Below are 16,382 nucleotides of genomic sequence, written 5' to 3'. Positions count from 1 at the left end.
ACCACTGGGTTGGTCCTCCCCCTCTCCACATCTTCACCACTGGGTTGGTCCTCCCCCTCTCCACATCTTCACCAGTGGGTTGGTTCCTCCCCCTCTCCACATCTTCACCACTGGGTTGGTTCCTCCCCTCTCCACATCTTCACCAGTGGGTTGGTTCCTACCCTCTCCACATCTTCACCACTGGGTTGGTTCCTACCCTCTCCACATCCTCACCACTGGGTTGGTCCTCCCCCTCTCCACATCTTCACCACTGGGTTGGTCCTCCCCCTCTCCACATCTTCACCACTGGGTTGGTTCTTACCCTCTCCACATCTTCACCAGTGTGTTGGTTCCTACCCTCTCCACATCTTCACCAGTGGGTTGGTTCCTACCCTCTCCACATCCTCACCAGTGGGTTGGTTCCTACCCTCTCCACATCTTCACCAGTGGGTTGGTTCCTACCCCTCTCCACATCTTCACCACTGGGTTGGTTCCAACCCTCTCCACATCCTCACCACTGGGTTGGCCCTCCCCCTCTCCACATCTTCACCAGTGGGTTGGTTCCTACCCTCTCCACATCCTCACCAGTGGGTTGGTTCCCACCCTCTCCACATCTTCACCAGTGGGTTGGTTCCTACCCTCTCCACATCCTGACCAGTGGGTTGGTTCCTACCCTCTCCACATCTTTACCACTGGGTTGGTTCCTACCCTCTCCACATCTTCACCACTGGGTTGGTTCCCACCCTCTCCACCTCTTCACCACTGGGTTGGTTCCTACCCTCTCCACATCCTCACCAGTGGGTTGGTTCCTACCCTCTCCACATCTTTACCACTGTGTTGGTCCTCCCCCTCTCCACATCTTCACCACTATGTTGGTTCCTACCCTCTCCACATCTTCACCACTGGGTTGGTTCCTACCCTCTCCACATCCTCACCAGTGGGTTGGTTCCCACCCTCTCCACATCTTCACCAGTGGGTTGGTTCCTACCCTCTCCACATCCTCACCAGTGGGTTGGTTCCTACCCTCTCCACATCTTTACCACTGGGTTGGTCCTCCCCCTCTCCACATCTTCACCACTATGTTGGTTCCTACCCTCTCCACATCTTCACCACTGGGTTGGTTCCTACCCTCTCCACATCTTCACCACTGGGTTGCCCCCTACCCTCTCCACATCTTCACCACTGGGTTGGTTCCTCCCCCTCTCCACATCTTCACCAGTGGGTTGGTTCCTCCCCCTCTCCACATCTTCACCAGTGGGTTGGTTCCTCCCCCTCTCCACATCTTCACCACTGGGTTGGTCCTACCCTCTCCACATCTTCACCACTGGGTTGGCCCCTACCCTCTCCACATCTTCACCACTGGGTTGGTTCCTACCCCTCTCCACATCTTCACCACTGGGTTGGCCCCTACCCTCTCCACATCTTCACCACTGGGTTGGCCCCTACCCTCTCCACATCTTCACCACTGGGTTGATTCCTACCCTCTCCACATCTTCACCACTGGGTTGGCCCCTACCCTCTCCACATCTTCACCACTGGGTTGGTTCCTCCCCCTCTCCACATCTTCACCACTGGGTTGGTTCCTCCCCCTCTCCACAGCTTCACCACTGGGTTGGTTCCTACCCTCTCCACATCCTCACCACTGGGTTGGTTCCTACCCTCTCCACATCTTCACCACTGGGTTGGTTCCTCCCCTCTCCACATCTTCACCACTGGGTTGGTCCTCCCCCTCTCCACATCTTCACCACTGGGTTGGTTCCTACCCTCTCCACATCTTCACCACTGGGTTGGTTCCTACCCTCTCCACATCCTCACCAGTGGGTTGGTTCCTACCCTCTCCACATATTCACCACACGTTTGGTCTGCCTTCAGAAAGCTGATTCCTCTTCATAATTCATCTGTCTGCTCAACACACATGGAATAGATACAGCGACAGACCTGCTCACAGTCACACCTGCCATATTTAATGACTCATATATGCAGCTGAAGTCTTAATCGAGAATCCAAGTCAAATTATGGTCTCTGGGGTACAATGTCTCCCACTGTTCGAGACAAATGCACCAGCGCTGGTTGAGACACTCACACGCACGCACACCACACACACAAAACACACACACACACACACTCCTTACCAAGCAGTAACATTAGCTTGCCCATTGGATTGAGAAGGCCCAGGGGATCTCACCCTTAAATGGTTGTAATGCCGGACACTTAGGCATGCTATTATTGCATGCTGTTGATGTTTACATGCTAGAGAAACCCCCTGACCGTCATATACGCTGGGGGGAACGCTTAATGGTGTGACACCTTCATTTAAAGAGACAGTGTCATTACACACTACATCCAGAAGCCTGGGGTGCACCTGAATTCCTTCCCCTCACCGTTCAATACATTGTATACCCGACAGCTAGCTGTAATAAGGACAGATATTCAAATTAAAATGTCAACCAATGAAATGTTGTCCTCACTTCCCGTTTCCTTGGTGACTCCTTACTTTGCACCATGTGATCCTAGAGTATGCCGTATATGTTCAAGATAAAAAATAATTTAAACAACAAGGCCAGGGAAAAGAGAACATTAAGCTACTGAATGAAGACATACCATAACCACATACCAAGACATACCACAATCACGTCATTTGTATGGATTCAATTATCCATCCGGGCAAACCATTATAACTGAATGTACTCATTCCAGTGCTACCCCCAAAACTTTTCTCTCTTGTAAAATCCTTCGCTACACTGGCGACCCAGTTTAGTGATATTGCCTCAGAGACATTAGCGTTTCCTTTTGAAGAGGCGTTGAGCTTCAAAGCATGGCATCCACATTACAGAGCGGGGGAGAGAAATCCCTCAATTACTGATGCTGATTCCAGAGGAAGAGTGAAAATGCAATATTCATTTGACAAAATCAGTACTTTATCAAAATATGTTTGCATAGATAGTGTAAAGGTAAAGTCCATTCTGTTCCATTCTATGGCATGCAGTGAGATACCCAATGGGTTGGATGATTCTCTTCACATCATTCATCTTGAAAAAAAACGTATACTAAAACGTTGGAAATCAATAAAAGTATTTATTATTTAAATATTGAAAGTGCTTGGGCTACGGATAGAAACAAAATTCTGCAGTTTTAGGTCGTGGTGGGAAGTGATGCGGGCGCTGGAGATGGGGGTATGAGCTAGTGGGTCTGATGTAGTTGATGGAGATGGGGGTGTGAGCTAGTGGGTCAGGGCAGGTATGATGTAGTTGATGGAGATGGGGGTATGAGCTAGTGGGTCTGATGTAGTTGATGGAGATGGGGGTATGAGCTAGTGGGTCTGATGTAGTTGATGGAGATGGGGGTATGAGCTAGTGGGTCTGATGTAGTTGATGGAGATGGGGGTATGAGCTAGTGGGTCTGATGTAGTTGATGGAGATGGGGGTGTGAGCTAGTGGGTCTGATGTAGTTGATGGAGATGGGGGTGTGAGTTAGTGGGTCTGATGTAGTTGATGGAGATGGGGGTATGAGCTAGTGGGTCTGATGTAGTTGATGGAGATGGGGGTATGAGCTAGTGGGTCTGATGTAGTTGATGGAAATGGAGGTGTGAGTTAGTGGGTCTGATGTAGTTGATGGAGATGGGGGTGTGAGCTAGTGGGTCAGGGCAGGTGTGATGTAGTTGATGGAGATGGTGGTGTGAGCTAGTGGGTCAGGGCAGGTGTGATGTAGTTGATGGAGATGGGGGTGTGAGCTAGTGGGTCAGGGCAGGTTTGATGGAGATGGTGGTGTGGGTCTGGGCAGGTGTGATGTAGTTGATGGAGATGGTAGTGTGAGCTAGTGGGTCAGGGCAGGTATGATGGAGATGGTGTTGTGAGCTAGTGGGTCAGGGCAGGTATGATGTAGTTGATGGAGATGGTGGTGTGAGCTAGTGGGTCAGGGCAGGTGTGATGTAGTTGATGGAGATGGGGGTATGAGCTAGTGGGTCAGGGCAGGTGTGATGTACTTGATGGAGATGGTGGTGTGAGCTAGTGGGTCTGGGCAGGTGTGATGTAGTTGATGGAGATGGGGGTATGAGCTAGTGGGTCAGGGCAGGTGTGATGTACTTGATGGAGATGGTGGTATGAGCTAGTGGGTCAGGGCAGGTGTGATGTAGTTGATGGAGATGGTGGTGTGAGTTAGTGGGTCTGATGTAGTTGATGGAGATGGGGGTATGAGCTAGTGGTTCTGGGCAGGTGTGATGTACTTGATGGAGATGGGGGTGTGAGCTAGTGGGTCAGGGCAGGTTTGATGGAGATGGTGGTGTGAGCTAGTGGGTCAGGGCAGGTGTGATGTAGTTGATGGAGATGGTGGTGTGGGTCTGGGCAGGTATGATGTAGTTGATGGAGATGGTGGTGTGAGCTAGTGGGTCAGGGCAGGTGTGATGTAGTTGATGGAGATGGGGGTGTGAGCTAGTGGGTCTGGGCAGGTATGATGGAGATGGGGGTGTGAGCTAGTGGGTCAGGGCAGGTATGATGGAGATGGTGGTGTGGGTCTGGGCAGGTATGATGTAGTTGATGGAGATGGTGGTGTGAGCTAGTGGGTCTGGGCAGGTGTGATGTAGTTGATGGAGATGGGGGTATGAGCTAGTGGGTCTGATGTAGTTGATGGAGATGGGGGTATGAGCTAGTGGGTCTGATGTAGTTGATGGAGATGGGGGTATGAGCTAGTGGGTCTGATGTAGTTGAGGTAAAGGTAAAGTCCATTCTGTTCCATTCTATGGCATGCAGTGAGATACCCAATGGGTTGGATGATTCTCTTCACATCATTCATCTTGAAAAAAAACGTATACTAAAATGTTGGAAATCAATAAAAGTATTTATTATTTAAATATTGAAAGTGCTTGGGCTACGGATAGAAACAAAATTCTGCAGTTTTAGGTCGTGGTGGGAAGTGATGCGGGCGCTGGAGATGGGGGTATGAGCTAGTGGGTCTGATGTAGTTGATGGAGATGGGGGTATGAGCTAGTGGGTCTGATGTAGTTGATGGAGATGGGGGTATGAGCTAGTGGGTCTGATGTAGTTGATGGAGATGGTGGTGTGAGCTAGTGGGTCAGGGTAGGTATGATGTAGTTGATGGAGATGGGGGTATGAGTTAGTGGGTCTGATGTAGTTGATGGAGATGGGGGTATGAGCTAGTGGGTCTGATGTAGTTGATGGAGATGGGGGTGTGAGCTAGTGGGTCAGGGCAGGTATGATGTAGTTGATGTTTGTATTATGTTGTTGTTTGTATGTATATGTATGTAGATTTTTTATTTTGTATAGTTTTTTTTAAAGACAGAGTAGAGTTCAAGTCTGTTTTGTTCCGTTCTATATCATATTGTGTTTTGCTAGTGAATACTGGTGGAAATATTTTAGGCTATTTATCAAAGTAAAAACAAATGATGCTTTACTAATAACTGCTACTGCATTGTTTGCATAAGTAAATATGACATGGTTGTTGCGATTGCATATAACTTGCTGAGAATGATCCAGGTTTGTTGTAGATACAGACATCACCATGACATCACCATGGCAGACCCCTGGCCTCACTCAGAGGGTAAAAACATGACCCATCCCCAATTAGAACAAACAATGGTGAAATATCGCTGTACTCACAACAGGGCACCACCTTGGTGGCACGGCGGGACAAGACAAAGGCTCTATGCCCATCAACTGGCACTGAGAGATGGATGCTCTGATGCTATTGGTGTCAGTGGGAGTTGGGGAGAGGGACAGTGAAACACTGGCCAAGACGGGTATCTAAAAATGGAAAATAGGTACAACATCTGATATGGGATAAATCAACGAGCCAAGCTATACCATTATCCTAACACACTGAGGGTTCTCTGAGCTGATGAGTCAAGCTATACCATTATCCTAACACACTGAGGGTTCTCTGAGCTTCCATATTGTGCAACCGCAGCCCAGTGTAGAAGATATTCTCAAAGTTACATACACTTAGAAAAAAAAGGTGCTATCTAGAACCTAAAAGGGTTCTTTGGCTGTCCCCATAGGAGAACCTTTTGAAGAACCCCTTTTGTTCCAAGTTTAACTATTTTGGGATACATGTAGAACCTTTCACACAGTGGGATCTACATGGAACCCAAAAGGGTTATCCTATGGGGACAACCAAAGAACCCTTTTGGAACCCTTTTTTCTAAGAGTGTATATGATGTATGTGTGTGTTCAAGTGTGTATTCAAAAATCTAAGCACATGCAAATGAGGACATAACACGTGTGTGTGTGTGTGTGTGTGTGTGTGTGTGTGTGTGTGTGTGTGTGTGTGTGTGTGTGTGTGTGTGTGTGTGTGTGTGTGTGTGTGTGTGTGTGTGTGTGTGTGCTTGTGTGTGCGTGTGTGCGTGTCTGTCTGTGTGTGAAAGACTGAAAGAAAGAGAGTGAGAAACACAAGCCTTCTATGGTGGAGGAAAGCAGCCCAGCTTTAGAAGCAGTTTTATGGACATTAAGCTGTAACTGAAAGTGGGGTAGATTTTGCATCTTTAATTAGTTGAGGGATTTATCCCCTGAAAGGCTCCTGTATAGACTGAATGGAAAAGAAGGTGAGATAGGATGAGAGAGAGAAAGAGAGGAAGGATGAGAGAGAGAGAGAGAGAGAGAGAGAGAGAGAGAGAGAGAGAGAGAGAGAGAGAGAGAGAGAGAGAGAGAGGGAGGATGAGAGAGAGAGAGAGAGAGAGAGAGAGAGAGGGAGGATGAGAGAGAGAGGGAGAGAGAGAGAGAGAGAGAGAGAGAGAGAGAGAGAGAGAGGAAGAAGGAAAGGCTGTTGTTTTTGTTGATGGTGATGATAATGTTACTGATGTATTAGTACTCTTTAACACACACTACCCTGGGTGTCTGTCCTCTAGCTGTCTGTCTGTCTGTCTGTCTGTCTGTCTGTCTGTCTGTCTGTCTGTCTGTCTGTCTGTCCTCTAGCTGTCTGTCTGTCTTCTAGCTGTCTCTCTGTCTGTCCTCTAGCTGCCTGTCTATCTGTCCTCTAGCTGTCTGTCTGTCCTCTAGCTGTCTGTCTGTCTTCTAGCTGTCTGTCTGTCCTCTAGCTGTCTGTCTGTTTCTCTAGCTGTCTGTCTGTCCTCTAGCTGTCTGTCTGTTCTCTAGCTGTCTGTCTATCTGTCTGTCCTTTAGCTGTCTGTCTGTCTGTTCTCTAGCTGTCTATCTGTCCTCTAGCTGTCTGTCTGTCCTTTAGCTGTCTGTCTGTTCTCTAGCTGTCTGTCTGTTCTCTAGCTGTCTGTCTGTCCTCTAGCTGTCTGTATGTTGTCTAGTTGTCTGTCTGTCCTCTAGCTGTCCGTCTATCTTTTCACATCTCTCAGTGACTCAGTATCTGTCTCAGTGTCTCAGTGTTTATCAGTCAGAGTCGGAGCCAGTGGGTGTCTGGTCATGCTTATCTCAGTCCAGGGCACCAGCTGTGTCCCAACAGACCACTAGTCTACTAGGACAACCGGCTCCAGCATATCAGTGGAGCCTACAGGCTGAGGCTCTCTTCCAACTCCAACGTAACACACGTACTGTCCTCTCTATGGACGTGTGTTAGCATGCATTTTTATAATGACAGATGTAGGGCACATGTAGAGGAAGTCTGCAAAACAGATTCTTTATACATTACATACAGTACCAGTCAAAAGTTTGGACACACCTACTCATTCAAGGGTTTTTCTTTATTTTTACTATTTTTTACATTGTAGAATAATAGTGAAGACATCAAAACTATGAAATAGCACATATGGAATCATGTAGTAACCAAAAAAGTGTTAAATAAATCAAAATATATTTTAATATTTAGATTCTTCAAAGTAGCCACCTTTTGCCTTGATGACAGCTTTGCAGACTCTTGGCATTCTCTCAAACAGCTTCACCTGGAATGCTTTTCCAACAGTCTTGAATGACTTCCCATATATGCTGAGCACTTGTTGGCTACTTTTCCTTCACTCTGTGGTCCAACTCGTCCAAAACCATCTCAATTGGGTTGAGGTCAGATGATTGTGGAGTCCAGGTTCAAGGGTTTTTCTTTTTTTTTTAAATAAAGAAAATCCCTTGAATGAGTAGGTGTGTCCAAACATTTGACTGGTACTGTACATCAGACCAGTTTGAAAAGCAATGCACAAGCAGAGAAATTAACCAATATTTCAATACACTCTAGTCCTTTTAATTCTATTTAATCCAGCATTCAATGTTATTGAAAACATACTTTGTGCTGATCCTACATGTGACGCCTGGAGCCACAGTGGCAGAGAAACAGTGATTATGTTTTCTAGGTCACGACAGGTCATGAGGCCGGATACTCCTTTGTAACCCACCCATCAACTCAATCACTTGTTGATCTGTTGCTTTAGGTCAATTGCCATGTTGAAGGACAGAGACACACTAACCTAAAATCCAGTGTAATATCATGCAATTATAGTATATCACACACATCATTTAAAAAACCTTGTTTATGACAGACCATCTGTGCATATCTAAAGTGCATTATAAAGCACTATAACACTATAATAAAGTCTTCACTATAATATAACATATCACATCATTATTGACATGCTTGTACTATGATCTGAGTGGCCAACTACAGTACTGATGGGCTGGTCTCCCCCAAGCTGCCTGTGTTACATGGGCAGACCTTTGACGAGAGAGTTATTTATTACAGGACATAGAGGGCCAGGGTTTACAACAACAACAGAGACTTCCTATAAAACTTGTGATGTCAGTCAAGGGATTTTTCAATGGAATAGGTTAGGCAATCACTAACAATCCTGGAATTGCCCCACTCTGGCCTAAGGTACTCCCGGTACTTGGCATCCGACGTGGGCGGGTAAATCCGTTGTTTCCGTTGATTACGGCTCCTGGCCTGACATTGTTATTGCCAGAGAGAGTAGGGTTGTGAGGCAGGTGTGGATGTGTTTGTCTGTGTGCAGCAGACAGGTCAAGGTAGAAGACATATCTCATCTGATTATCTCAGAGATTTAAGGTATTTTACTGTATGTCCATATTTCGAACAGGAATTCCTAATTCCTCAAAGCCCTTATACACAAAGGAAGCTCATACGGTTGAAGTGATAGGACCAATTGAAGTGATAGGACCAATTAAAATGATAGGGCCAATTAAAATGATAGGACCAATTAAAGTGACAGGACCAATTGAAGTGATAGGACCAATTAAAATGATAGGGCCAATTAAAATGATAGGGCCAATTAAAGTGATAGGACCAATTGAAGTGATAGGACCAATCAAAATGATAGGACCAATTAAAATGATAGGGCCAATTGAAGTGATAGGGCCAATTGAAGTGATAGGGCCAATTAAAGTGACAGGACCAATTAAAGTGACGGGACCAATTAAAGTGACGGGACCAATTGAAGTGATAGGACCAATTGAAGTGATAGGGCCAATTAAAGTGATAGGACCAATTAAAGTGATAGGACCAATTAAAGTGATAGGGCCAATTAAAGTGACAGGACCAATTAAAGTGACAGGACCAATTGAAGTGATAGGACCAATTGAAGTGACAGGACCAATTGAAGTGATAGGACCAATTGAAGTGACAGGACCAATTGAAGTGATAGGACCAATTGAAGTGACAGGACCAATTGAAGTGATAGGACCAATTGAAGTGATAGGACCAATTAAAGTTACAGGACCAATTAAAGTTACAGCCAATTGAAGTGATAGGACCAATTAAAGTGATAGGACCAATTAAAGTGATAGGACCAATTAAAGTGACAGGACCAATTGAAGTGACAGGACCAATTAAAGTGATAGGACCAATTAAAGTGATAGGACCAATTAAAGTGATGGGACCAATTAAAGTGACAGGACCAATTGAAGTGATAGGACCAATTGAAGTGACAGGACCAATTAAAGTGATAGGACAAATTAAAGTGACAGGACCAATTAAAGTGATAGGAAAACATGTCTCAGGTGATGCTACACCAGCCCAATTCGTATTGTGTTGAGTGTGTCTCAGATGTTTCTTCTGCCTTAGCCTGCTCGTTTACAAACTTCATACACTATTAAAGGAGTTGCTTTTCACACCTCCTTTAGGAGATCCATTGGGGTCACTGAACGCCCTGTCAGAAATCTGCCCTGTTGAGACATGGCTCTGCACTCCTACCCTCCCACGCTGCCACTTATTCTTGCAAAACAGGAGTAAACACAGCCACCTTGCTCATAACCTCGTGTTTGCCATCATCCTCGTCCTGTTCTCTGTTGTTGAAACATACAGTGGTGGAAAAAGTACCCAATTGTCATACTTAAGTAAAAGTAAAGATTAATGAATAGAAAATGACTCAGGTAAAAGTCAAAGTCACCCAGTAAAATATTACTTGACTAAAAGTCTAAAAGTATAAATCATTTCAAATTGTGTATATTAAGCAAACCAGACAGATAGCCAGGTTCACACTAAAACACTCAGACATAATTTACAAACTAAGCATTTGTGTTTAGTGAGTCCCCAGATCAAAGGCAATAGGGATGACCAGGGATGTTCTCTTGATAAGTGTGTGAATTGGACCATTTTCTTGTCCTGCTAAGCATTCAAAAATGTAATGAGTACTTTTTTGGTGTCAGGGAAAATGTATGGAGTAAAAAGTACATTATTTTCATTAGGAATGTAGTGAAGTAAAAGTAAAAGTTGTCAAAAATATAAATAGTAAAGTACAGATACCCCAAAATCTACTAAGTAATACTTTAAAGTATTTTTACTTAAGTACTTTTACACCCCTGGAAACATGGGAATATTCAGGTCTGGGAAGGGGTTCAAGCTACGTGAATGTGTTATATTGGACATTTTCTAATTCAGTTCTCTAAATTCAGATCCAAAACAACATCCCAGTGGGCACAGACGCCAATTCAATGTCTATTCCACATTGGTTTAACATAACTTTATTGAAATGAGGTGGAAACAATGTTGATTCCATCAGCGTGTGCCCGGTGGGATGGTACTTTGACAGACAGAAAAAGTAGAGGAGAAATGATAGAATCAATCGCTGACTGTGGTAAACAGAATCTTCCAGCGGTTTCTGAAGCCAATGTGGCATTTTTGAATGTATTTTATTTCAATGGATTTGGCTGTAGCATTTGAACCGATTTGGCTATGAGCTATTATGACCCCATTCCTGAAAGCTAAGACTCTATGGAGCATGAAGGTGCCTTCTGTTCAACTCTATGATGATCACAGGCTGCGGTAGAAGGGATTGTCACAAAAACAAAACTGTCCCCCATAAGAATATAATTGAAATGCCCTGTCATAGCCATTCTAAGGATAGCCTTTCCACTCCCTATTTAACCTTGCACTTGCGACTGACTGACAAACCAGGTCTCCTGCATGTCACAAGACTGTGTTAGCCCACTTAGCTAAAGCCTATAGGGATAAGTTCAGTAAGTTCACGTAAAGGACAACACTGCTTGCTCAACGAGTAACGAGTACCCCTCCCTATGGGGGGCCCCTTGCAGTGCCCCATCAGATTTGTCCTGTTAAAATAATAATAATATTTATTATTATTATGAAGTTGGCTTTAGCTAGCCCGGATAGGTACCCAATCTCCCATCCTCATAACTAGCTACCAAGAAGACATTTCAGGATATCAAGTTGGAGAAACTAGCTTGTATAACTACAGGTAACTGCCTAAATAAAGGAAACATCAACATAAAGTGTCTTAATAGGGTGTTGGGCACCACCAGCCAGAACAGCTTCAATGTTACCTTGACATAGATTGGGATGAGACACCCTTCTTCCATGAGAAATTCCATAATTGTAAAGATCATCACGCTGCCTGCTTAGCGAGTACCGGTTCCCTCTGATTCAGCTCATATTGAGACTCGAACTCAGGACTTCTGCCTTGAAAACACATGTGACTGCCGTCCTGAAGCATTTCAACACATCGACCTATTAAAAAAGTCCTTCTTCAAATTGTACAAGGGGTGACACTCCAGGCTGAGGAGTGAGTTGAACTAATACAAGTCTTCAAGATCAAGCAGTTACTCGCATGGTTTGGGGATAAATGAAAATCTTTTACCTGAAAATCTTTTACCTGAAGATGTGTTCGTTTGACGTGTTAGTTTGTATTAGACATCGTCAAGTTTCAAGCAGGGGTGGACTGGCCATCTGGCATTTCAGGTAAATGCCAGATGGGCTGGTCCATTTTTAGACCAGTGGGCCTGTCTAACATGTTGTTGTTTTTTTGTTGCAAAATGATCATTATCTGGCTAATAATGGGCCCCTCAAGCAAAAGAATGGGCCGGGTGAAATGTAACACAGGTGGTTCGGTGACCACGCTCATGTGACGAGTAACTTGTCTGGGACCTGAAAAGCGGTATTGTCTGGTGCACTGGGGACCTGGGTTAGAAACCCATCGGTCAAACTAACACGTCTTCATGTCTCAGCCAAGGTTGCTCATCACGTAGCCTCGCGAGCGGCCTGATCCCGCGAGCTTACATGAATGGTTTGCTACACGCGGTAATGTAATCAGTCTGGTAATTACAAGGCTACTCATCACATGCATGGCTCACCAAACCACCTCTATTGCACTGTCATTAAATTGGGGTGCACAGATCCTTCTGCTTCTGTTTGCCACTTAATGTGTTGTTGTGCAGTAGGCCTGATTTGGAACCCAGTCAGTTATATTGGTACCGTGATCTCGGAGTATCGTCTGTGTTTGGCCGGGGTACACCGTCATTGTAAATAAGAATTTGTTCTTAAACTGACTTTTCTAGTTAAATACAATAAATAATAGAGATGGTTTCACATTTGAGCTTTTAAAAGGTTTTAGGAGACGAGACAGAGACCCCATCTGCCCCTTCTCCCTAATCAGCTTATCACTGCACAGGCTCCTCCTCCTTCCTGCCGGTGGGTTAGTGTGTCACTAGCAGCAGCCTAGAAACTAGGAATCAGCAAGCCCTCAGTTTACAATAACACTCACCCAGCCCCCCTAGAAATCAACACACACAAAGTACATTCCCCTTTTAACACAGCCCTCCTAGTCTAAAGTCAAACAAGCTCTACACACACATACAAACGCCCTAAACGGATACACAGAGCAAACATACACACAGTGACACACAAAACTGAGCATGCCGTTCACACACTAACAGATGGCTACATTTCCACATGACTGTGTGTGTTTGTGGAGAAATGCAGATGTGTGTGTATCTGTGTGTGTGTTTCCCCTTGCAGAGCACCAGAGCCCAGCTGATCTCTCAGTAAATATGGACATATGGCCTCCTCTGTGCCTCGCTTCCTTGCTCCCTCTCTCCCTTGCTCCCTCACTCCATCGCTCCGCCTGAGAGCTAGGTGAGAGCTAGTGCTTGTTAGTCTACGAGTCTAATGGGAAACGTCAGACCACAGGAAAACACAGGAAATATGCAAAAATGTCATCCCTGTCCCACACTCCCTAAACATTTGCCACGTCTCTTGAAATTGCTCTAGAGTGGTCATAGTATCTTCTGCTGTTGCTGTACTCCAGGTAAGTTATTGGTTAGGAATTTGAGAGGTGCCAATAAGTCATCCTTAAAACAATGTGGCAGCCTGTTGTCCTTATCCCCGTATTCCTCTATGACATCAGTTGTTTACCGCTGCCCTAACAACGGGCCTCTTCACACTACGTTGACGACACAAACTAGATCCAGGAGAGGTACAGTGCTCGTGTGTAGTGTAAATAGACAGATCTAGATTCAAATCTCTCTTTAAGAGATGTTCTAATCTACACCACATACCCCCCTCTCTGAGTGGTACGGTGTAAAGACAATGGCTCTCCAACACCACACGTCCCTGCAAGAATAAGGAGAGGTTCTTGGCCAGGTCGCAGTTGCAAATGAGAACTTGTTCTCAACTAGCCTACCTGGTTAAATAAAGGTAAAATAAAGGTAAAATATATTTATTTATTAACTTAACTATGTTATTACTTGCATTTTTTGCCTGTTAGTCAAATAGGCCACATTTAAAATATCCTCACATTTGTGAATCAATGCATTAATCAATTGTGCAACACTAGTGCAATATGGTTTAGATCAGCCTTTTGTTAAAGTATGGGTTGCAACCCAAAATGGGTAGCAGACATGTTAATGGTGGGTCGCGACGTGTCAGAGTAAATTTATCATTTTTTCATTGATTACTAGAATTGATTTGGCCAAGTGCAAATGCGCTCTCTGGGACCGTACGTACATATCCCAACCAGAAGCCATGGATTACAGGCAACATCCTCACTGAGCTAAAGGGTAGAGTTGCCACTTTCAAGGAGCGGGACTCCAATCCGGACGCTTATAAGAAATCCCTCTATGCCTCCGACAAACCATCAAACAGGCAAAGCGTCAATAGAGTACTAAAATTGAATCCTACTACACTGGCTCTAATGCTCGTCAGATGTGGCAGGGCTTGTTAACTATTACGGACTACAAAGAGAAACCCAGCCGCGAGCTGCCCGGTGACGCAAGCCTACCAGATGAGGTAAATGGCTTTTATGCTTGCATCGAGGCAAGCAACACTGAAGCATCCATGAGAGCACCAGCTGTTCCAGACAATAGTGTGATCATGCTCTCCATAGCCGATGTGAGCAAGACCTTTAAACAGGTCAACATTCAAAAGGGCGCGGGGCCAGACGGATTACCAGGAGGTGTACTCAGAGCATGCGCAGAACAACTGGCAAGTGTCTTCACTGATATTTTCAACCTCTCCGTGACGGAGTCTGTAATAGCTACATGTTTCAAACAGACCACCATAGTCCCTGTGCCCAAGAAAGTGAAGGTAACCTACCTAAATGACTACCGCCTCGTAGCACTCACGTCGGTATCCATGAAGTTTTTTGAAAGTCTGGTCATGGCTCACATCAACACCAACATCCCAGATACCCTAGACCCACTCCAATTCACATACAACACCAACAGATCCACAGATGACTCAATCGCACTCCTCACTACCCTTTCCCACCTGGACAAAAGGAACACCTGTGAGAAAGCTGTTCATTGACTACAGCTCAGTGTTCAACACCATAGTGCCCACGAAGCTCATCACTAAGCTAAGGACCCTGGGACTAAACATCTCCCTCTGGAGCTGGATCCGGACTTCATGATGGGCCGCCCCCAGGTGGTAAGGGTAGGCAACAACACATCTGCCCCGCTGATCCTGCCACACTGGGGTGCGTGCTTAGTCCCCTCCTGTACTCCCTGTTCACCTACGACTGCGTGGCCAAGCATGACTCCAACACCATCATTAAGTTTGCTGACGACACAACAGTGGTACCCCTGATCACTGACAATGATGAGACAGCCTATAGGGAGGAGGTCAGTGACCTGGCAGTGTGGTGCCAGGACAACAACCTCTCCCTCAACGTGAGAAAGACAAAGGAGCTGATTGTGGACTACGGAAAAAGCAGGGCCGAACACACCCCCATTAACATTGACGGGGCTGTAGTGGAGCGGGTTGAGAGTTTCATTTTCCTTGGTGTTCACATCACCAACGAACCATCATGGTCCAAACACACCAAAACAGTCGTGAAGAGGCCACGACAACACCTTTTCCACCTCAGGAGACTGAAAAGTTTTGACATGGGTTCCCAGATCCTCAGAAAGTTCTACAGCTGCACCATCGAGAGCATCCTGACCGGTTGCATCACCGCTTGGCATGGCAACTGCTCGGTATCCGACCATAAGGCACTACAGAGGGTAGTGCGTACGGCCCAGTACATCACTGGGGCCAAGCTTCCTGCCATCCAGGACCTTTATACTAGGCGTGTCAGAGGAAGGCCCAAAAATGGTCAAAGACTCCAGTCAACCAAGTCATAGACTGTTCTCTCTGCTACCGCACGACAAGCAGTACCGGAGCGCCAAGTCTAGGTCCAAAAGGCTCCTTAACAACTTCTACCCCCAAGCCATAAGACTGCTGAACAATTAATCAAATGGCCATCCGGACTATTTGCATTGAAACAAACACACTGTTGCTACTGGCTGTTTATTATCTATGTATTGTCACTTTATCCCTACCTACATGTACAAATTACCTCGACTAACATGTACCCCCGCACATTGACTCGGTATCGGTACCCCCTGTATATAGCCTCGTTATTGTTATTTTATTGTTACTTTTTATAGCATTTTTTTGTTTAGTTTATTTAAAAATGTTCTTAACTCTATTTCTTGAACTGCATTGTTGGTTAAGGGCTTGTAAGTAAGTATTTCCCTGTACGGTCTACACCTGTTGTATTCGGCGTATGTGACAAATAAAGTTTGATTAGATTTTTGTTCAGTGCGCCCTCTGCTTAGCAGCTGCATCTCTGCTCAGCTTGGCAACGTAGGGGGAAGGAGATGCCTGTGTGATTCGGTGGCTAACCGGATCTTTTTTCTGCAGTGTTCTTGAAGACCACTCCAAACCCACACGCTGCAAAAGTGTGCAACTGCAGCCTGGGGTGTTCCTGCATG

Source organism: Salvelinus fontinalis, chromosome 8, assembly GCF_029448725.1.
Source record: "Salvelinus fontinalis isolate EN_2023a chromosome 8, ASM2944872v1, whole genome shotgun sequence".
Lineage (NCBI taxonomy): Eukaryota > Metazoa > Chordata > Actinopteri > Salmoniformes > Salmonidae > Salvelinus > Salvelinus fontinalis.
This window is presented reverse-complemented; position numbering follows the sequence as displayed.